The following is a 23,147-nucleotide window of genomic DNA, read 5'->3' on the forward strand; positions in this document are numbered from 1 at the left end:
TGCTGCCACGAGAGGGCAGAGAGCTGGGAGGATGCTCAGCCAGGCAGCGCTGGACACCCGGCTCACCTCCACAAGGAATGCCAGGGCCGGCAGATCCCAGTGTGGCTCCTGTGTGCTGAGCAGCCAGAGGAGGTGGAGTGCAATACTGGAACACAACCGATGACAAGCATGGCGCATCTCTCTAGGAGGGCAAAAAAGGGACCAGGAAGCTGAGCAAATCTCTCCAAGGACAGGCTTACAGAGCCTGGTGGTCTTTTACCACCACCCTGCAAGGGGACCTGGGCCCTTTAGGAGGTGTCTCCTCCTGTGCTCTCTCCCTTCCCAGCCTTTTCCAGTCTGCTTGGCCGTCCCTCAGTGTGTCGTTAGCCGTCCCTCAGTGTGTCCCAGGGCCTTGGGGAATGTGTGGGACAGCTCGGGCACAGAGCACAAATGGCAGAATCAATGGGGAGAAAGAGAGTCTCACCGTGCCAGCAGACCCACAGCATAGTGGCGGGTGTCAGCACAGAGCAGCGTGTCCCAGCCACGCTTGCGTTCCACTGACACCACCACATCCTTGTAGTGCTTTTGGCAGAGCAGGGACTTCAGAGTCTGCACTGCAAACCTGTGTGCACAGCAAAGCCCGGGTCACACTGGCAGCACTGGCTCCTTTGCAGGCCACGTGTCAGGGACAGGAGGAGTGGGATGGAGCACCTGTTGGGGCTGGTGGCAAGACCGTGCTCTTCCAGGCAATCCTTCCAGAAGGTTTGGACCTCCTGTGGCATCTCTTCTGTGCTGGAGAACACTTGGAAGAGCAGATGAACAAAAAGGCGGGGGAAATATGGCCTCACTACACGTGGGACAGAGGACTCCTGGAGGATCTTCCACATCACCACGGTTGCCTGCAAAGGACAAAGGCCCCCGAGACAGCGCTCAGTGCCGAGGTGTCCATGTGGCAGGGCCCGAGCGTGGCAGGGAGAGGCCCGGAGAGAGGCAGGGGGAGCGCGGGGCCTGGTGGGCCTGAAGCTGCCCCTGGGCCAGGTTTCCGGCCAGCGCCTGAGGCAGGCAGATGCAGTGGGGGAAGGAGGATGGAGAGCTGCTGGAGAGGCGGCCTTGGGGCCAGCAAAGGCCAGTTGCGGAAACTCACAGCCAGGGCAAAGACAGCCGTTTTGTCCCCATCCGAGGTGCACGTGCTGTACTCTGGCCAGCTCCCTAGCACATCCAGGAGGACCAGCTGCACTGGCTCGGCAGTCCTGGACGAGCACATGATGGTCTTCCACATGGAGATGGCAGCTCTGCGGGGTTAGAGCTCTGTCTCATGGGGGGTCTCAGACACAGCATCATGGCCTGGGCATCCCTAGGGGCCCGGGCTGACCGCCGGCTCTGCCTCTGCCCACTGGCCCTTGCTGGCAGCAGCCAAGCAGCCCAGCTCTGTGAGGACAGGCCCTGAGGGGCAGCAAGGCAGCATGGCAGCAGGCTCAGGGGCTGACATGCCAGGGCTGGGAAAGGCAGCAGCCAGAGGGTTCTGGAACTCTCTGTTGCTCAGACAGCTGGGCCAGGCGGTACAGGGTGATGGGCTTGGGAGGCCTGAGCCCTCTGGGCAGGTGGGCCCCATACCTGTCACAGGACGGGGCCACACGCAGGAGCGTCACGACTGCGTCAGCCGGGTGTGCTTTGGTGAGTTTCAGCAGGGCATTGTCCAGCCTGTGCTCGGCAGAATCGTTGGCCAGGAGCCATCGGTGAATGTACCTTACCATGGCAGGCACCTGCAGGAGGCACGGGGAGACTTGGAAAGCTGCCAGAGAGAGCAATGTCCCCAGGCTCCCCAGAGAAGTGCACTGCCATGGCCTCAAAGGCTCTGAGGGACCAGCAGGCATGGCTGGGGAAGCCACGTGACTCATGGGGGAATTGAAGCCTGGCCCCAGGCTGCTTACTTGTTCTGGCCTGGCAACACCCTTCTCCAGGAGCAAATCCAGCAGGGCGGCACTGGTCTCATGCTTGAGGAGCTCGCAGTGAGCTCTGAGCCCAGTGCCCATGGCGTGGGTCTCCTCCTGCCGAATGCTCCGGATGAAGTCGCAAACGAGCTGTAGGAGAAGGGCAAGAAGCCGGGGATGTTGCATGGCGTGCTGCACACACGGTGCTGGGCTGAGCAGGGACAGCAGGCCCAGCCCAGGTGGAGGTGGCTGCAGGTACCTGCGCTGTTCTGTGGAAGCGGCCACGGCTGGATTCCTGCTCTTGTGTGCGCTCCACAGCTTCATCTGGCAAAGAGGGAGCGCAGCCAGAGCTGAGGGGCTGCGGGAGAGGCCGGAGAACACAGCCCAGGCCTGCGCTCCCCAGGCAGGGAGAGCCCTGGGATGCCCCAGGGGGATGGAGCGAGGGAGCTGTGGGGTGTCTGCCCGGCCCCTCTTCCCACCTGTCCATGGGCATTTCCCCAGGGGATGGCATGGCATGGCATGGCATGGCATGGCATGGCATGGCATGGCATGGCATGGCATGGCATGGCATGGCATGGCATGGCATGGCATGGCATGGCATGGGGCCAAGTTGGCTGCAGGCTCCAGCCCTGCAACCCAGCTCTGCCACTCACCCTCCTGCGGTGGATGGAAGGGCACCACCTCTTCAGTCTCCTGTGCTGGGGCTGCTCCAGGTCCTTCTTCTTCCTCCTCCTCCTCCACCCAGGCCATCTTGGGCACTCTCGGGGGTCTCTGCTCCATGTCTGTGACAGGAGCTACTTGCAGGAGAGACGCCTTGGGAAAGCTCTGGGGCACCAAGTCCCACGCTCTGCCCTTGAGGGCAGCTGCAGAAGAGAAGCCTCGGAAGGCCACGGGTCACCGAGTCCTGTGCTCTGGCCTCGAGCTCAGCTGCAGGAACAAGGCTGCAGAAAAGCTCCTGGTCAGACGGGAATGAGTGCGCTGTGTGGGGGCTCCTCACAGCACTGCTCTGTCCCGTTGTGCCCCGTTGCCTGTTCCCAGCACCCGGGCAAGCTTCTATTTCCCACGTGTCACAAAGGGACCTTGGTGACCGGGTTCCGTTCCATGGCACGGTGACCGTGCTGCAGCGTGCCACCCAGGGGCCTTGCACACACTGCCTCCTGCCCTGGGGCTGGCCCCGGTCCAGCCAAAGTGGCCCAGCTTGGAAGGAATCCCTGGCCCTAGGTGTCTTAGACGGCCTGACAGGATCTTTAGGAAGGGCTCAGACCATAAGCAAAGGCCGCCCTGCTCTGCGGGCTCAGGCCTATCCCCATATCTTTCCCTGAGAGCATTTGAATTTCTAAATGAGAATCATTTGAAGGCAGGGGATTTACATTTTCCATTTCAGAGAAGACTTCTGCCTTCCTTAGCAGACACCTCTCTCTTCAAACCAAGACAATTGTTTGTCATCTTGCAGATGCGCAGTAGCTGGGCAGCCCCGTTTTACTCCAGGGACCTGGAGAACCATTCCCAACAACTGGGAAAATCCTAGGTGCTCCATCCACCCATAGATGAGGTCTCCAAATTTGCCCCAAAAGTGGGTCCAGCTTTTATAGGCCAAAAAGAGCAAGTCCAATTGACTGGATGATATTTTTAGCCCAGATAGCACTTCAGCTGATGACACACTTCACAATCAGCAGGGGACACAGCTAGGCCAAAGCCCAGACCTCTGCTGGGAGGCTTTCCATTCAAACACCCTTCAAACAAGCCTCCATGCAAGTCAGTTGGGAAAGTTTCTTCAAATGATCCATTTCTGGCACCTAACTACACAGGGTTATGTGAAAGATTCTAAAGCAGCCGCTCTGGAGTCAAAGAGGCAGCCCTAAGAGTCCTTGTCATCTATTTGTAGCTAAATCACACTTTGGGGGATTGGAAGGGGTTTGGAACAAGCTAGAGAGTGGACCTCTGAGTTTTTTAGATGATGCCATTGCTTTTTTTTCTCTTCTACATAGGCAGGAAGATTGAGTTGGGCTCACATCTCCACCGCGTGGCTCACGGGGCCGCAAGACTTGTAGTTACAAGAGCTTTGAAGGATTTCTTGGCCAAGAAGACATGGCCAACAAGGGTATTTATGTTTTGGACCCAGTCTTCAAGATTTCATCTTACGGACTCATGCTCTCGGGGTCTCTAGCTGGTCAGAGTGACCCTGAGATAAGTTAAAAAGTCTCTTGTCCCAGCCCGGTGGTTGAAGAAGGAGTCAGAGTTCTTAATTTCTCAGTCTCAAGGTTGTTTATTGTATCTTATCTATAAAATTCTTTCTCCTGTCCTGCCGAGGTCTGCTCAGCAAGACAGTCTAAGGCACTCTGCCTCCCCTGGGGTGGTGTTATCTTTTTATACTACAAACTACCTGTACAATATTTACAATTACTTTCCAATCCCTATCATTTATGTTAGACAGTGAGCTTCTACTCTAGACCAATCTCAAAGTGCCAACATCAACCAGAAGAGGGAGGCCAAGAAGAAGAAGAAGGAGAAAGGCTGGACATGCCCAGATTCCTCCATCTTGCCCCCTGAAGCCCCATTCTAAAAACCCTCAAAATCTATTGTTCCACTCTGGGATAAATTCACTATCATTCTACTTCATTTTTTGTGGCTGGTCATTCTTCATACAAGGTTGGTGATTGTTTTTTCCAAGTGCTAAATCAAAGGCACGGGGGTCTTGGGCTCTGTGCCAAGGTCTCTGAGCCCTCTGACAGGCTCTCGAGTCCTGCAGGGCAGCCAGAGGAATTTCCTGGGTCCCCACATCATGCTAACAGTGTAAGCTTCCTTAGCCAATCATGCTATGACACACAAACCTACAGCACTGCATCCTAATCTTCTTGTTTAGCATTGTAACTACTTTGATTTCTTCCTAGATCTTGAATTCGAAAACTCTAAACTTTCCTCCACTTCAACTTTTCTCCCCGTGTTGCTGCTATAGACTAGAAATCCGCATTCTCGCTTCTAGCACCTAAGTTTGGGAGCCCTTTCCTAGGTCTCAGATCAAATCCTGTGTTTAATTCTAAGCTTTGCTGACAAGACCAAAGGTCTGAGATTTCTCTGCATTTGGGTTTCCAACAACACTGATGCTGTTACTTGCAGAGTGCCAAGGATGCGTCTTGCAAGTCAACTCTTGCAGGAACAAGGCGGCTGCTTGTGGCCTCTGACAGCCCATTGCCCGGGGCTTGCCAGCGCCCCAGCCCCTCAGGGGCTGCCCCAGCCCGGCCAAGCCGCCCGGCAGCAGCGCCGCAGCCCCACAGCAGCTCCAGAGCAGCCCCATCCAGAGGCACCTGGGAGCCCTCAGCAAGGCAGCCAGCAGCACACGGGCAGGAGGACACGGCTGGCGCTTCCTGCCTGGCACAGGGCTTGTGACCATCTCCACGCACTGCTCTGGCAGGGATCCCCGCAGCTCCGGCCCCTGCCCAGCCGCTCTCTGGGCAGCACAAAGGCTTCAGCAGAACCACCAAAGGCCAAGGGGCTTCTGGCCATTTCACCTGGCCCACTGCACGCCTGGGCAGCTGGCTGAGCGCAAGCACCCATTTCCCCCTCCTCCCCTATGCCCTACGGACCCTGGGCAGCAAAAGAAAAATGCTGGGAGTCTGTGTATGTTAACATAGTCTATATTTATATGGCAAAAGAAAAAAAAAAACAACGAGAAGAAAGTTCTTGAAGAAAAACAAAATAAAACCTGACTCAGGTGGCCCCAACAAAAGAGCTTCTGGGATCAGCTCTCCACAGAGCTCTGGCAGGGCAGGCAGCCGAGCTGTGACAGACGGGGCCATGTCTTCCACGCCCTGCGCAGGTGATTTTGGAGCGACTGGAACCTGGAGATGGGAGCCCGCTCTCCTGACCTGAGGATGCACAGCGTTTGAATTGCCAGGCTTCCGACGGCGAGGCTGACGTCATTCGTTTTGTCTTCCAGGGCTGTGAGAGAGAGGAACAGGGGCATGGTCAGAAGCTGGAGCTGCAGGGAGCCAAGGAAGATCCCCCTGCAATGCCACCCCAAGCCGGCTCTTGCCATGGCCAGGAGGGAGCAAAGGGAGCAAGGGGATCAGCCCGAAGCTGCTGGCCACGAATGGCCCACGTGGCCCTGAAATCTCCGTGTGCTCTGCCCACGGGAGCAGAGCCCTCCGCAGCCGGGGCAGGGATTGCAGCTCCCCCCGGCAGCCCCCGCTGTCAGCCCGCTGCCCTCACTCACCAGTGCAGATCCGCTGCAGCTCTTGCTGCTGCCCCCTCAGGTGCCGCCCGGCCATGCCTGTGAACACAGAGTCTGTCACGGCCCCAGCGGCACAGCTCCCTGCCAGCGGCGCTGCCGGCGCTGTGGCCACACGGGCTGCTGGCCCGGCAGCGCTCAGCTCAGCCCATGCAGCATGCTGTCGCCCCAGGGCACGGCTGTCAGAGGGCGGCAGCAGCAATGCCCAGGCCAGGCGGGGCTCCACGGCGCCGGGCCCGGCTGGCGCTGCCGGGGCAACAGGCGGGGCTGGGGCCGAGCTGCGGCGGGCTGGGGAGGGAGCCCGGGCTCGTAACTCACCCATGAACCTGATGGCCGCCTCTCGCAGGGGCTCCTGTGGGCTCTCCAGGTAGCGCAGGGCCCGGCGCAGGTGCTCGGCCGCTCTGCTCCTGTCCTCTGCCAGCTGCAGAGAGCGGCAGGAGGGAAGGGTTGGCGCGGGCTCAGCCCCTGGGCTGGGCGCTGCCTGCGCCCCGCCCCGGCCTCCCCTGCCCGCACAGCCCCGAGGCGCGGCCAGCAGCCGCTGGCGCCGGGCTCCCGAGGGGAGGGGGAGGGGGCCGGCTGCTGCCCGGGGAGCCGCGGTGCCGCCCCTGCCCCGCAGCCCCGCCGGGCCGGGGTTTCATGGGCACCCGGCTCGGGCCCACGGGAGCCTGGAGAAGAGCCCGCGCGGCCTCTGGCTGCAGCAGCGCGCAGGGGCACAGCTGCCCGGCCCGCACACTGAGCACCGCCCTCAGGGGCCTTCTCCTGGCTGAGTTGGGGATTCCGGGCCGTCCTTACCAGGCACTTGCTGAACTTCCACAGTTTCTGCTCCTTCAGCAGCTTTTTGAGATCGCTCCTCTTCATGAACTTGACCGCATAAAGCAGCGTTTCCCGAGAAGCCTGGAGAGCAGCAGAGACGCGGAGATTGCCCCGCTGCCCAGGGCACTGTGGTAGATAGGGAGAAGGCGCTGCCTAAGACCACGCAATGTCACGGAAAGCCAGGATCCTTTGTTCCTCTATGATAAGAGATTACCCTAGGAATGTGGCCCCACTAACAGTAGGAATGTTGCCCCACTAACTGTAATGCCAGTACCTTCCCATCCCTTTCCCAGTTCTTTTCCATTCGCTACTAACCATATATAAGAAGGACAAACCCCCTTTTGATGTAGAGACCCCTAACAGTATAAGACCCCATGAGAAGAAGTAATAAATGCCTTTTGACCCTCCACCATATTGGTGTCTGCGTGTGTCATTGGCCCGAACGGCCCTGGAGAGTGGGTCGTTGTGCTGTACCTCAGAACCAGGTCGCCTGCCTTGATCCAGAAGGCAACACTTGGCGTCAAGACCCGGGAAGCGACTTGCGCCCAGGTAACGGGGATTCTCCTGGAAAGAGGACGGCGGCTACGGCAGCAGGTCTGACCACAGCGGGAGGGACGCCTCCGGACCAGTGTGGACCATGGAAGCCATAGCGAAGGTCGTAACAGAGATGCATGCACAATGGGGTATAGAATGTAAACTTAGAGATTTAACTCTCGGATTGACGAGATTGACTAAGCTTTGGGCTATTGAAAGCCCTGTGGATGTCCTACATTCGGACGTGTGGGATAATTGTACAAAAGCTCTGGCGGAGGACACTATGTCCTCGGGCTCAGGGAAAGCCCTAAAATCGTGGGGCAGAATTGTCCAGGCTCTGCAAAATGCTCGACAAGAGCAAGAAACCTGGATAGCTGCTTGAACTTGTTTATTAGCTGTGCCGCAGTTGGGGGTGGCCACGGTGACACAAACCGCGGAGGTGCCTGACCCGGGCGGTCGCGCGGAGGCGCGAACGCCAGATCCTTCTCAGCCAGCAGACTCACCATCGGAGGGGGGGGAGCACACGCGGGCGTTCTGGCGGGGGCTTGCGGAGGAGGCGCGGAACGCGGCCAGAATGTCGGACCCCATAGGGACCGATAGAAACGCCCCGCCACCATATGCGTTTGAAAATGGCGCCGGACCGTGTGGTCAGGGTGGAAAGGAGGAGGAGGGGGGCGGAAACGCAGTCAGCCCGCTTAACAACGCATGCGCGGGCGAGCGGGGAGACGGGGTGGCCCCCGCAGAGGCACGTAAGACCAATCACAGCGCTTTACTCAAATTAAGTCCTTGTAGGGTGAGGACCTCCCCCAGCAGGAGGCGGGGGGACCCCAGGGGGAGGGAACGGCCCGACCCCCGCAGGAAGGGGCAGGGTCGGAGCCCGAAGAAAAGGCAGAGCAGCCCGGAAGCGTTTCTTTACTCGACTTCCGGCTCGGACTCGGACTCGAGCTCTGAGCCCGAGATAGGGTCGGAGGATTCCGACTCAGATTCTAGCTTTAACAGAGAGAGAGCAGTGGCATGTAAGGTCACTAGCCACAGCGCCCCCGCATGGGTGAAGGGGTTACCAGAGAAAAACTGAGCCCCACTTACAAACTGGCGGAAAATAAAAATGACTGCGCGGAATGGGCTCCGTCTGCCACTCTGGTGTTCCCGGTCCGTGGGGGGGGGGCAGGCAGAAACCAAAGGACTTATTCACCGGTCAATCCGAAAGATGTGCAGGCAATTGTTAAAGCGATTGCGGATAAGGGAATTAATTCTGCCATGGTTTGCACATTTATTGACGGCCTTTTTGGTGGGGACGATATGCTTCCCTTTGATATTAAGCAGACATGTAGAATGATATTTGATGGTGCAGGGATGATCGTTTTTAAACAAGAATGGGAGGACAATCAAACAGCTAGCCTTGGTAACAGGGGCAGACCATCCACTGCACGGCTCCAGCATACAGAGGCTAATGGGCACAGACCCCACTATGATCACCCTCCAGCTACAGGCTGAGGGCTTGCGGGCCCATGAGGTTATGACAACAACCCGTGCTGCCCGAGAAGCCATCCGTAATGCTTCCAAAGTGGTAGCCAGACCATCGCCGTGGTTTTCCATAAAGCAGGGTGAGAGTGAGAGTTTCACTCAGTTTGTGGACAAACTTCAGGCCGCATTAGATTCCTCTGCGTTACCCTCAGAGGCGAAGGGTCCCGTGCTGGCAGAATGCCTACGCCAGCAATGCAACTCAGCCACCAAGGACATTTTAAGGTCACTGCCACAAGGGTCTAATATAGCTGCCATGATCAGCCACGTTGCAAAGGAGGAACATCTAGCTCCCATTCAAGCAGCAGTTCACACTGCAATAACCAGTGTGATGGCATGCCTAAAGTGTGGCCAGGCAGGCCACTTGGCAGTAAACTGCCCCCAGCCAAGGCGCCTATCAGCAGCTGCTCCACCACGCCAAGGGGGAGGTAGGGGGCCGTGCTGGGTGTGTGGAAGGAAGGGGCATTTAGCTAAGGAATGCAGATTCAGGCCCCAGGGAAACAGGAGAGGGAGGGGGCACCTGGGCCGCAGCCAGCCCCCTCCCACCTGGAATATGCAGCGGCCCAGCTACAGCAACCCCCAGTGGGGCAGGGGACCCTCATACCCTATGGCCCCACAGGGAGCAGTCACCTTTGCATCCCCCCCAGCAATACAATGGCAGAGTTGTGCAGCACCCTCAATACCTTCGCACCCCCCAACGCCACAAGCCGCACCGGAGTCACAGGAACAGCAGGGGACGCCCCAGAGTGGGATCCCTGGGTGGCCCTGGCCATGAAAACAGGGAAGGAGCCCCTGATGGTGTGGGGGACATGCCACCTTTACGGCAGCCAGGATCCCCACGTCATAGGGTTTCTGTTTTTGGGCAGACACGGGATCAGACTGCACGGTTTTTCCCCAAGCACATTGGCCCGGACATTGGCAATTCAAGGAAGTCCCCCCAGTGAACGGAGGGGGGGGGCAGTCCCGGGCATGGAAAAGCACCCAGCTGGTGGCTATAACACTTCACACGAAAAAGGGACCAGAACAGACAGTAGCAATCTACCCCTACATTTTGCAAAATTCTCCACCCCTGTTAGGAAGGGACGTCCTTTCCATGCTCGGATTTCGGATTACAAATTTATCCTGAGGGCCACTGCCGTACACCCTCCGCTGCCAATCAAATTGACTTGGAAATCATCAGACCCTGTATGGGTTGAGCAGTGGCCCCTGACAGAGCCTCGAATGGCAGCCTTGCTGGAACTGGTCGACTGCGAACTGCAAAAGGGTCACACAGAACCCTCCACCAGCCCATGGAACACCCCTGTATTCGTGATCCCAAAAGGTCCGGACAAGGCTATCGTCTCATCCACGACCTGAGAGAAGTGAACAGGACGATCCGACCCATGGGTCCAGTCCAGACACTGCTACCCACGAACTCAGCCATCGCCGCAGGGCAGCCGTGCACAGTACTGGATATCAAGGACTGTTTCTTTTCAATACCCCTGCACCCTGAGGACAGAGAACGATTCGCCTTTTCCGTGGCGTTTCGGAACGGCGAGCGGGCCAACCTTCGCTTCCAATGGAGAGTGCTTCTACAAGGCCTAGTCGACAGCCCGACCATATGCCAAATCACTGTGGACAAAGCACTGATGTCAGTCCGACACTCCAATCCCACCGCAACCATCATCCAGTACATGGACGACATCCTGGTCGCAGCACCATCAACAAGCCAGGTAGATCACCTGGTGTCCACAATCACGGAGACCCTTCAGGCCAACGGCTTCGAGATCGTGAGCGCAAAGATCAAGAGAGGACCCTGCGTGACCTTCCTGGGAGTAGGAATTACAAGCTCCTACGTGACACCCCCCAAGATGAAGATCAACCGAGACGTCGAGACGCTCCACGACGTGCAACGCCTGGTGGAATCGCTGCAGTGGCTTCGCAACATCGTCTTGATTCCTCCCGACGTCATGGACCCTCTGTACGACCTCCTGAAAGGAAAGCACCCCTGGCAACCCAAGGAGCTGACACCGCAAGCAACGAGCTCCCTCGACTTCATCGAAAACCAGATGTCCACTGGCACACTTGCCAGGTGGAACCCAGCCATCCCCCTGGACTTGTACGTCCACTTTACACCGAAGGGGGGAGTGGGAGCACTGGCCCAAGGACCTGCTGAAAAGGCCCGACCGATCCAATGGGTGGTACTCGGAAGACCCGCTTGTGCATTTTCCCCAGGAATCGAATGCATTGCTAACCTCATCATGAAAGGCAGGAGACTCACCTTGAAACACCTAGGGACAGAGCCAACAAGCATCCACCTTCCGTTTCGCAAGCAGCCGACCTCGGAGTCAGCCACAATATCGGAGTACCTGGCCCTTGCTCTCTCCGGCTTCGGAGGAGAAATCTCCTACTCCTCCAAGCCACCCTGGACTAAGCTGCTGACCATAGTCAACATGGACATGCCACCAAAGGTCAAGCACAAACCGCAGCCAGGACTAACGGTCTTCACAGACGCTTCCTCTACGACTTCAACCGCAGCAGCAGTGTGGCAGGCAGGAGAGCAATGGCACTCCGTCAAAGCGTGTGACCCCACACTGTCAGTGCAACAGCTGGAGGCAGCAGCCGTGGTTTTGGTGTGCGGACTCTTCCAAGACGAACACCTCAACATCGTAACGGACTCTATATTCGTGGCAAGGCTCTGCCTAGCCATGGCAGGACCAGGAGTGTCAACATCAACAGCAGCCCTAATGCTGGAAGAAGCACTCTCCTCGCGACAGGGCACCGTGTCAGTCATCCACATCAACAGCCATGACCCAGTCAAAGGCTTCTTCCAGATCGGCAACGACAAAGCGGACGCCGCAGCAAAAGGCGTTTGGACCTTGCAAAGAGCTCGTCAACTGCATGAGTCGCTCCACATTGGAGTCAAAGCACTGGCGAAGAGATGCGAAATCTCGACGGTGGACGCAAAACATGTGGTAGCCACTTGCCCTTATTGCCAGAAGTCACCCCTTTGGACCTACGGGGTCAACCCGAGAGGTCTCAAGCCCTCAGAAATCTGGCAGTCAGACTTCACCTGGTGCGAACTGCTGAAGCCCCGAGCATGGCTTGCAGTGACAGTGGACACTTATAGCGGAACGATCATAGCCACACAGCACCCCAAAACTAACTCCAAAACCACAATTCAGCACTGGCTGACAGCCATGGCTTGGCTTGGTATCCCCAAGCAGATCAAAACAGACAATGGCTCCAATTTCACCTCCAAACAAGTACAGGAATTCGCCTCGAAATGGGGCATCACGTTAGTGCAAGGCATCCCATATAACAGCACCGGACAGACCATAGTTGAGAAAGCAAACCAGACCCTGAAAACCAAGATAGAAGTGTTGGCAAAAGCAGAGGGCTTTGCCAATGCCATTCCCCCAGGAGATCAGGCACGTATGCTGGCAACCGCTCTGCTGGCACTGAATCAATTCCCTAGGGAAGATGAAACAAAGTCCCGTCCAAAAACACTGGGCCACTCGAACGCTAGAAGAGGGCCCACAGGTGGTAAATAGAAATGAGCTAGGCGAGTGGGAACGGGGTTGGAGGCTGATGCTCACGGGGCGAGGGTACACAGCTGTCAAAAAGGACGGCAAAATCAGGTGGTGTCCACTTAAGTTGATTAAACCGGAGCTTCATAGCGAGCAGAATGAGACTGACGAGAATTGCGAGTCTTTGTTTACAGGACCTGCTCGTGGGACGTCCTCGTGACGCGTACATCCCGGTTCCAGACGAAAGTGACAGACCACCAAGCCATCAGGCAGCACCCGAGAGACCCGCACGGGTGAGACCCAAACACCAAGGGTGCTTCTGTGTGATTTTGCTGTTGGGGCTCGTTGCCAGAGGGCAAGCCAGCCCAGACCACTACCCCCATCGGCCCTTCAGGTGGGTCATGCAACACCTTAGTAGTGACAAGGTGCTCAGAGAAATCACCACACCAAACACCCCATCCTTCGTGCTCTGCATCACCGACCTGTTTCCAGGACAGCCAAGGGTAAACCCCTATTCCCCACACGTCACACACTCGTACCTATCCTACTGGTGCCCAGATTCAAACCCTGGGAAAAGCTACTGCAATCACCCAGAGTGGGGATATTGTGGGCACTGGGGCTGCAAAACCATAGTTACAGATGCCAGGCCGTTGGGGCCTGGGTGGGATCCACAAGAGCCCGACAAATTCTTACAGTTCACCTGGGCACCCATCGGCTGCAAAACACCCTTCTTCTCTCATGGAAACTTCCATCGGAACCAACATAAAATCCCTAGATTTCGGGCATGCACTGATTACAACATGACGGTCTTGCAGCCAGATCACCCTAGCTGGGCCACAGGCAAGATGTGGACAGTGGTCTTCAAGGGTCAAAAGAGAGGGTGAACGTGCAAATTATCAGGCTCCAGCCGTCAGCACCCGGAGCGGTCGGACCCAACAAAGCGATTAAAAGCGTGCCGAAAGGGAGAAACGTAACCTACCCCAAAACCTTACCCACAGGGGTCAGCAATGTCCCGACCGGTCAAGCGGAAACCTTTCAGATGAACTGCTTAACTGAGTCAGACTCAGACCCAATCCTTAGTATGTTAGAAGCTACCTTTGTATCCCTGTACGAATCCAACCCTAACCTAACCGAATCCTGCTGGCTTTGTTACCATGTCAAACCCCCCTTTTACGAAGGAGTCGCTTTAAACACTCCCTTCAGTTATTCCTCAGCCAACGCCCCTCACCAGTGCAGATGGGATACCCCTCGCAAAGGAATCACCCTGAGTCAAGTCACAGGCCGAGGCAGATTCTTTGGCAATGAAGCCCTAGCTAGGTGGAAAGGCAACGTCTGCACCAAAATTGTCAAGCCTAACAGGAAAAACAATAAGTGGGCAGTCCCATCCGCATCTGGGATGTGGGTTTGCCAGTGATCCGGAGTGAGTCCTTGTGTGTTCCTTGCCAAATTCAATGACTCTAACGACTTCCGTGTCCAAGTTCTAATTGTTCCTAGGGTCCTGTACCACTCAGACGAAGAGATGTACCATCTTCTTGAGGGAACCAGCTGGATCCACAAAAGAGAAATAATGACAGGTATAACTATCGCAATGCTGCTCGGCCTGGGAGCAGCCGGAACGGCCACGGGTGTCTCAGCCCTAGCGACCCAGCACCAAGGACTGTCACAGCTGCAGGCAACGATTGACGAGGACCTGCAAAGGATCGAGAAATCCATCTCCTTTCTAGAGAAGTCAGTATCCTCACTCTCAGAAGTGGTCTTGCAGAACAGATGAGGCCTGGACCTCCTGTTCATGCAGCAAGGGGGCCTGTGTGCCGCCTTGAAAGAGGAGTGTTGTTTCTATGCAGACCACACGGGAGTAGTGAGAGACTCCATGGCAGAACTCCGTAACCGACTGGCTCAGAGACAGAAAGACAGGGAAGCCCAGCAGGGCTGGTACGAGTCCTGGTTCAATCAATCACCTTGGCTAACCAGTCTGATTTCTGCCCTGATAGGTCCATTGGCGATGCTGTTTCTAACAGTTACCTTCGGACCATGCCTGCTGAACAAGCTGGTCTCGTTCGTTCAGAGTCGCCTGGAACGGACCAACATCCTGTTCATAGGCCAACGACAATTGCTGTGAATTCAACCAAGAAACACTGCCAGTCACAAGATTTTCCAGACTTGTCTGGCAAAAGCTTACTCAGGTTTCCCAAAACCCCTTTCCCTTGTCAAGTTACAACCTCAAACCTCATTTTAGTACCTATGTATAAGACTACCACATTCATTTGTGAAAAGCGGGGGGTAGATGTGGTAGATAGGGAGAAGGTGCTGCGGAAGATCACGCGATGTCACGGAAAGCCAGGACCCTTTGTTCCTCTAAGATAAGAGATTACTCTAGGAATGTGGCCCCACTAACAGTAGGAATGTTGCCCCACTAACAGTAATGTCAGTAACTTTCCATCCCTTACCCAGTACTTTCCATTCCCTACAAACCATAGATAAGAAGGACAAACCCCCTTTTGATGAAGAGACCCCTAAGATTATAAGAACCCATGAGAAGAAGTAATAAATGCCTTTTGACCATCCACCATATTGGTGTCTGCATGTGTCATTGGCCCGAACGGCCCTGGAAAGTCGGCCGTCGTGCTGTACCTCAGAACCAGGTCGCCTGCCTTGATCCAGAAGGCAACAGGGCACGGGACCCGCCTCCCCCTGCCATGGCCTGGAGGAGGCTGCAGTCCAGCAGGCGCAGGACAGGAGGAAGCTGAGCCCCCTGCCAGGCGGACAGCAGCAGCCCAGGAGTCCTCACCTCTGCCACATGCTGATTCTCATCATTGCAGTGGAAGAAGAGTGGAAGCAGGCTCTGTTGCACAGGGCTTTCCAAAGGTTTTTCTCTCTCTTCCAAATACTCCATCATGTCTCGGAAGAGTTTGATGGAGAGCAGCTGTACCTGCCCTGGGCACAGGGCTGGAAATGCACAGGGCACACAGTTTCCAGGCAGCAGCCAGTGGCTGTAGCTGGGGGCACGGAGCCTTACGTGGTCAAAGAGTGGAAGGAGTGCCTCAGCCAGCTGCATGGCAATGGGGGTTGACAGCAGAATGTGTTTGTGCAGGAGTATAAAGCTGAGTGTGATGAGTGTCATCCCAGCTATCTCTGCATCATTGTCCCCCAGTAGGTGCATGAGGCTTTTGGTCAAGCTCCACATTCTTTCGGCCTGTGCGGAACACAAGTCTGTGAAGTCCCACCCTACTGCCACAGGGCCCAGAGGCCAAAGGACTGTCCTGAAGCACTGGGGCAGCTGAAGCAGGAGGCAGGAGAGCTGGGAGCAGCTGCCCCAGTGCCCAAAGCCCAGGTCAGGCCAAGTGACTGAGTTCCCAGCGAAGCTTCAGCCACTGTCCCCTTCTCACCATTGAGGGATCATCAATGAGCTCGAGAAGGGCCCTGAGCGCCAGGCGACGCCTCTCCCTGCACTCGCTCTGCAGGTACCTTGAAGAGACCTTCACAACACTGTCACCACATTCACTAGAATCCAGGCACATGAGGACCTGAAAGGCACAGGCCAGTGACCGGGGGAGCCGGCCGGCAGGAGCCCGCAGCCGCACAGGGCTGGGCCCAGGACCCAGCAGCAGCAGCAGCAGCACAGGGTGCGGGCACCGTCCCAGGCGGCTGCTGCCACGAGAGGGCAGAGAGCTGGGAGGATGCTCAGCCAGGCAGCGCTGGACACCCGGCTCACCTCCACAAGGAATGCCAGGGCCGGCAGATCCCAGTGTGGCTCCTGTGTGCTGAGCAGCCAGAGGAGGTGGAGTGCAATACGGGAACACAACCAATGACAAGCATGGCGCATCTCTCTAGGAGGGCAAAAAAGGGACCAGGAAGCTGAGCAAATCTCTCCAAGGACAGGCTTACAGAGCCTGGTGGTCTTTTACCACCACCCTGCAAGGGGACCTGGGCCCTTTAGGAGGTGTCTCCTCCTGTGCTCTCTCCCTTCCCAGCCTTTTCCAGTCTGCTTGGCCGTCCCTCAGTGTGTCCCAGGGCCTTGGGGAATGTGTGGGACAGCTCGGGCACAGAGCACAAATGGCAGGATCAATGGGGAGAAAGAGAGTCTCACCTGGCCAGCAGACCCACAGCATAGTGGTGGGTGTCCGCACAGAGCAGCGTGTCCCAGCCACGCTTGCGTTCCACTGACACCACCACATCCTTGTAGTGCTTTTGGCAGAGCAGGGACTTCAGAGTCTGCACTGCAAACCTGTGTGCACAGCAAAGCCCGGGTCACACTGGCAGCACTGGCTCCTTTGCAGGCCACGTGTCAGGGACAGGAGGAGTGGGATGGAGCACCTGTTGGGGCTGGTGGCAAGACCGTGCTCTTCCAGGCAATCCTTCCAGAAGGTTTGGACCTCCTGTGGCATCTCTTCTGTGCTGGAGAACACTTGGAAGAGCAGATGAACAAAAAGGCGGGGGAAATATGGCCTCACTACACGTGGGACAGAGGACTCCTGGAGGATCTTCCACATCACCACGGTTGCCTGCAAAGGACAAAGGCCCCCGAGACAGCGCTCAGTGCCGAGGTGTCCGTGTGGCAGGGCCCGAGCGTGGCAGGGAGAGGCCCGGAGAGAGGCAGGGGGAGCGCGGGGCCTGGTGGGCCTGAAGCTGCCCCTGGGCCAGGTTTCCGGCCAGCGCCTGAGGCAGGCAGATGCAGTGGGGGAAGGAGGATGGAGAGCTGCTGGAGAGGCGGCCTTGGGGCCAGCAAAGGCCAGTTGCGGAAACTCACAGCCAGGGCAAAGACAGCCGTTTTGTCCCCATCCGAGGTGCACGTGCTGTACTCTGGCCAGCTCCCTAGCACATCCAGGAGGACCAGCTGCACTGGCTCGGCAGTCCTGGACGAGCACATGATGGTCTTCCACATGGAGATGGCAGCTCTGCGGGGTTAGAGCTCTGTCTCATGGGGGGTCTCAGACACAGCATCGTGGCCTGGGCATCCCTAGGGGCCCGGGCTGACCGCCGGCTCTGCCTCTGCCCGCTGGCCCTTGCTGGCAGCAGCCAAGCAGCCCAGCTCTGTGAGGACAGGCCCTGAGGGGCAGCAAGGCAGCATGGCAGCAGGCTCAGGGGCAGACATGCCAGGGCTGGGAAAGGCAGCAGCCAGAGGGTTCTGGAACTCTCTGTTGCTCAGACAGCTGGGCCAGGCGGTACAGGGTGATGGGCTTGGGAGGCCTGAGCCCTCTGGGCAGGTGGGCCCCATACCTGTCACAGGACGGGGCCACACGCAGGAGCGTCACGACTGCGTCAGCCGGGTGTGCTTTGGTGAGTTTCAGCAGGGCCTTGTCCAGCCTGTGCTCGGCAGAATCGTTGGCCAGGAGCCATCGGTGAATGTACCTCACCAAGGCAGGCACCTGCAGGAGGCACGGGGAGACTTGGAAAGCTGCCAGAGAGAGCAATGTCCCCAGGCTCCCCAGAGAAGTGCACTGCCATGGCCTCAAAGGCTCTGAGGGACCAGCAGGCATGGCTGGGGAAGCCACGTGACTCATGGGGGAATTGAAGCCTGGCCCCAGGCTGCTTACTTGTTCTGGCCTGGCAACACCCTTCTCCAGGAGCAAATCCAGCAGGGCGGCACTGGTCTCATGCTTGAGGAGCTCGCAGTGAGCTCTGAGCCCAGTGCCCATGGCGCGGGCCTGCTCCTGCCGAATGCTCCGGATGAAGTCGCAAACGAGCTGTAGGAGAAGGGCAAGAAGCCGGGGATGTTGCATGGCGTGCTGCACACACGGTGCTGGGCTGAGCAGGGACAGCAGGCCCAGCCCAGGTGGAGGTGGCTGCAGGTACCTGCGCTGTTCTGTGGAAGCGGCCACGGCTGGATTCCTGCTCTTGTGTGCGCTCCACAGCTTCATCTGGCAAAGAGGGAGCGCAGCCAGAGCTGAGGGGCTGCGGGAGAGGCCGGAGAACACAGCCCAGCCCTGCGCTCCCCAGGCAGGGAGAGCCCTGGGATGCCCCAGGGAGATGGAGCGAGGGAGCTGTGGGGTGTCTGCCTGGCCCCTCTTCCCACCTGTCTGTGGGCATTTCCCCAGGGGATGGCATGGCATGGCATGGCATGGCATGGCATGGCATGGCATGGCATGGCATGGCATGGCATGGCATGGCATGGCATGGCATGGCATGGCGGCATGGTATGGCATGGCATGGCATGCCATGGCATGGCATGGCATGGCATGGCATGGCATGGCATGGCATGGCATGGCATGGCATGGCATGGCATGGGGCCAAGTTGGCTGCAGGCTCCAGCCCTGCAACCCAGCTCTACCACTCACCCTCCTGCGGTGGATGGAAGGGCACCACCTCTTCAGTCTCCTGTGCTGGGGCTGCTCCAGGTCCTTCTTCTTCCTCCTCCTCCTCCACCCAGGCCATCTTGGGCACTCTCGGGGGTCTCTGCTCCATGTCTGTGACAGGAGCTACTTGCAGGAGAGACGCCTTGGGAAAGCTCTGGGGCACCAAGTCCCACGCTCTGCCCTTGCGGGCAGCTGCAGAAGAGAAGCCTCGGAAGGCCACGGGTCACCGAGTCCTGTGCTCTGGCCTCGAGCTCAGCTGCAGGAACAAGGCTGCAGAAAAGCTCCTGGTCAGACGGGAATGAGTGCGCTGTGTGGGGGCTCCTCACCGCACTGCTCTGTCCCGTTGTGCCCCGTTGCCTGTTCCCAGCACCCGGGCAAGCTTCTATTTCCCACGTGTCACAAAGGGACCTTGGTGACCGGGTTCTGTTCCATGGCACGGTGACCGTGCTGCAGCGTGCCACCCAGGGGCCTTGCACACACTGCCTCCTGCCCTGGGGCTGGCCCCAGGCCAGCCAAAGTGGCCCAGCTTGGAAGGAATCCCTGGCCCCAGGTGTCTAAGACAGCCTGACAGGATCTTTAGGAAGGGCTCAGACCATAAACAAAGGCCGCCCTGCTCTGCGGGCTCAGGCCTATCCCCATATCTTTCCCTGAGAGCATTTGAATTTCTAAATGAGAATCATTTGAAGGCAGGGGATTTACATTTTCCATTTCAGAGAAGACTTCTGCCTTCCTTAGCAGACACCTCTCTCTTCAAACCAAGACAATTGTTTGTCATCTTGCAGATGCGCAGTAGCTGGGCAGCCCCGTTTTACTCCAGGGACCTGGAGAACCATTCCCAACAACTGGGAAAATCCTAGGTGCTCCATCCACCCATAGATGAGGTCTCCAAATTTGCCCCAAAAGTGGGTCCAGCTTTTATAGGCCAAAAAGAGCAAGTCCAATTGACTGGATGATATTTTTAGCCCAGATAGCACTTCAGCTGATGACACACTTCACAATCAGCAGGGGACACAGCTAGGCCAAAGCCCAGACCTCTGCTGGGAGGCTTTCCATTCAAACACCCTTCAAACAAGCCTCCATGCAAGTCAGTTGGGAAAGTTTCTTCAAATGATCCATTTCTGGCACCTAACTACACAGGGTTATGTGAAAGATTCTAAAGCAGCCGCTCTGAAGTCAAAGAGGCAGCCCTAAGAGTCCTTGTCATCTATTTGTAGCTAAATCACACTTTGGGGGATTGGAAGGGGTTTGGAACAAGCTAGAGAGTGGACCTCTGAGTTTTTTAGATGATGCCATTGCTTTTTTTTCTCTTCTGCATAGGCAGGAAGGTTGAGTTGGGCTCACATCTCCACCGCGTGGCTCACAGGGCCGCAAGACTTGTAGTTACAAGAGCTTTGAAGGATTTCTTGGCCAAGAAGACATGGCCAACAAGGGTATTTATGTTTTGGACCCAGTCTTCAAGATTTCATCTTACGGACTCATGCTCTCGGGGTCTCTAGCTGGTCAGAGTGACCCTGAGATAAGTTAAAAAGTCTCTTGTCCCAGCCCGGTGGTTGAAGAAGGAGTCAGAGCTCTTAATTTCTCAGTCTCAAGGTTGTTTATTGTATCTTATCTATAAAATTCTTTCTCCCGTCCTGCCGAGGTCTGCTCAGCAAGACAGTCCAAGGCACTCTGCCTCCCCTGGGGTGGTGTTATCTTTTTATACTACAAACTACCTGTACAATATTTACAATTACTTTCCAATCCCTATCATCTATGTTAGACAGTGAGCTTCTACTCTAGACCAATCCCAAAGTGCCAACATCAACCAGAAGATGGAGGCCAAGAAGAAGAAGGAGAAAGGCTGGACATGCCCAGATTCCTCCATCTTGCCCCCTGAAGCCCCATTCTAAAAACCCTCAAAATCTATTGTTCCACTCTGGGATAAATTCACTATCATTCTACTTCATTTTTTGTGGCTGGTCATTCTTCATACAAGGTTGGTGATTGTTTTTTCCAAGTGCTAAATCAAAGGCACGGGGGTCTTGGGCTCTGTGCCAAGGTCTCTGAGCCCTCTGACAGGCTCTCGAGTCCTGCAGGGCAGCCAGAGGAATTTCCTGGGTCCCCACATCATGCTAACAGTGTAAGCTTCCTTAGCCAATCATGCTATGACACACAAACCTACAGCACTGCATCCTAATTTTCTTGTTTAGCATTGTAACTACTTTGATTTCTTCCTAGATCTTGAACTTGAAAACTCTAAACTTTCCTCCACTTCAACTTTTCTCCCCGTGTTGCTGCTATAGACTAGAAATCCGCATTCTCGCTTCTAGCACCTAAGTTTGGGAGCCCTTTCCTAGGTCTCAGATCAAATCCTGTGTTTAATTCTAAGCTTTGCTGACAAGACCAAAGGTCTGAGATTTCTCTGCATTTGGGTTTCCAACAACACTGATGCTGTTACTTGCAGAGTGCCAAGGATGCGTCTTGCAAGTCAACTCTGGCAGGAACAAGGCGGCTGCTTGTGGCCTCTGACAGCCCATTGCCCGGGGCTTGCCAGCGCCCCAGCCCCTCAGGGGCTGCCCCAGCCCGGCCAAGCCGCCCGGAAGCAGCGCCGCAGCCCCACAGCAGCTCCAGAGCAGCCCCATCCAGAGGCACCTGGGAGCCCTCAGCAAGGCAGCCAGCAGCACACAGGCAGGAGGACACGGCTGGCGCTTCCTGCCTGGCACAGGGCTTGTCACCATCTCCAGGCACCGCTCTGGCAGGGATCCCCGCAGCTCCGGCCCCTGCCCAGCCGCTCTCTGGGCAGCACAAAGGCTTCAGCAGAACCACCAAAGGCCAAGGGGCTTCTGGCCATTTCACCTGGCCCACTGCACGCCTGGGCAGCCGGCTGAGCGCAAGCACCCATTTCCCCCTCCTCCACTATGCCCTACGGACCCTGGGAAGCAAAAGAAAAATGCTGGGAGTCTGTGTATGTTAACATAGTCTATATTTACATGGTAAAAGAAAAAAAAAAAACCAATGAAAAGAAAATTCTTGAAGAAAAACAAAATAAAACCTGACTCAGGTGGCCCCAACAAAAAGAGCTTCTGGGATCAGCTCTCCACAGAGCTCTGGCAGGGCAGGCAGCCGAGCTGTGACAGACGGGGCCGTGTCTTCCACGCCCTGCGCAGGCGATTTTGGAGCCACTGGAACCTGGAGATGGGAGCCCGCTCTCCTGACCTGAGGAGGCACAGCGTTTGAATTGCCAGGCTTCCGACGGCGAGGCTGACGTCATTCGTTTTGTCTTCCAGGGCTGCGAGAGAGAGGAACAGAGGCACGGTCAGAAGCTGGAGCTGCAGGGAGCCGAGGAAGAGCCCCCTGCAAGTGCCATCCCAAGCCGGCTCTTGCCATGGCCAGGAGGGAGCAAAGGGAGCAAGGGGATCAGCCCGAAGCTGCTGGCCACGAATGGCCCACGTGGCCCTGAAATCTCCGTGTGCTCTGCCCACGGGAGCAGAGCCCTCCGCAGCCGGGGCAGGGCTTGCAGCTCCCCCCGGCAGCCCCCGCTGTCAGCCCGCTGCCCTCACTCACCAGTGCAGATCCGCTGCAGCTCTTGCTGCTGCCCCCTCAGGTGCCGCCCGGCCATGCCTGTGAACACAGAGCCTGTCACGGCCCCAGCCACACAGCTCCCTGCCAGCGGCGCTGCCGGCGCTGTGGCCACACGGGCTGCTGGCCCGGCAGCGCTCAGCTCAGCCCATGCAGCGCGCTGTCGCCCCAGGGCACGGCTGTCAGAGGGCGGCAGCAGCAATGCCCAGGCCAGGCGGGGCTCCACGGCGCCGGGCCCGGCTGGCGCTGCCGGGGCAGCAGGCGGGGCTGGGGCCGAGCTGCGGCGGGCTGGGGAGGGACCCCGGGCTCGTAACTCACCCATGAATCTGATGGCCGCCTCTCGCAGGGGCTCCTGTGGGCTCTCCAGGTAGCGCAGGGCCCGGCGCAGGTGCTCGGCCGCTCTGCTCCTGTCCTCTGCCAGCTGCAGAGAGCGGCAGGAGGGAAGGGTTGGCGCGGGCTCAGCCCCTGGGCCGGGCGCTGCCTGCACCCCGCCCCGGCCTCCCCTGCCCGCACAGCCCCGAGGCGCGGCCAGCAGCCGCTGGCGCCGGGCTCCCGAGGGGAGGGGGAGGGGGCCGGCTGCTGCCCGGGGAGCCGCGGTGCCGCCCCTGCCCCGCAGCCCCGCCGGGCCGGGGTTTCATGGGCACCCGGCTCGGGCCCACGGGAGCCTGGAGAAGAGCCCGCGCGGCCTCTGGCTGCAGCAGCGCGCAGGGGCACAGCTGCCCGGCCCGCACACTGAGCACCGCCCTCAGGGGCCTTCTCCTGGCTGAGTTGGGGATTCCGG

The sequence above is a fragment of the Melospiza melodia genome, chromosome 17, assembly GCF_035770615.1.
Source record: "Melospiza melodia melodia isolate bMelMel2 chromosome 17, bMelMel2.pri, whole genome shotgun sequence".
NCBI lineage: Eukaryota > Metazoa > Chordata > Aves > Passeriformes > Passerellidae > Melospiza > Melospiza melodia.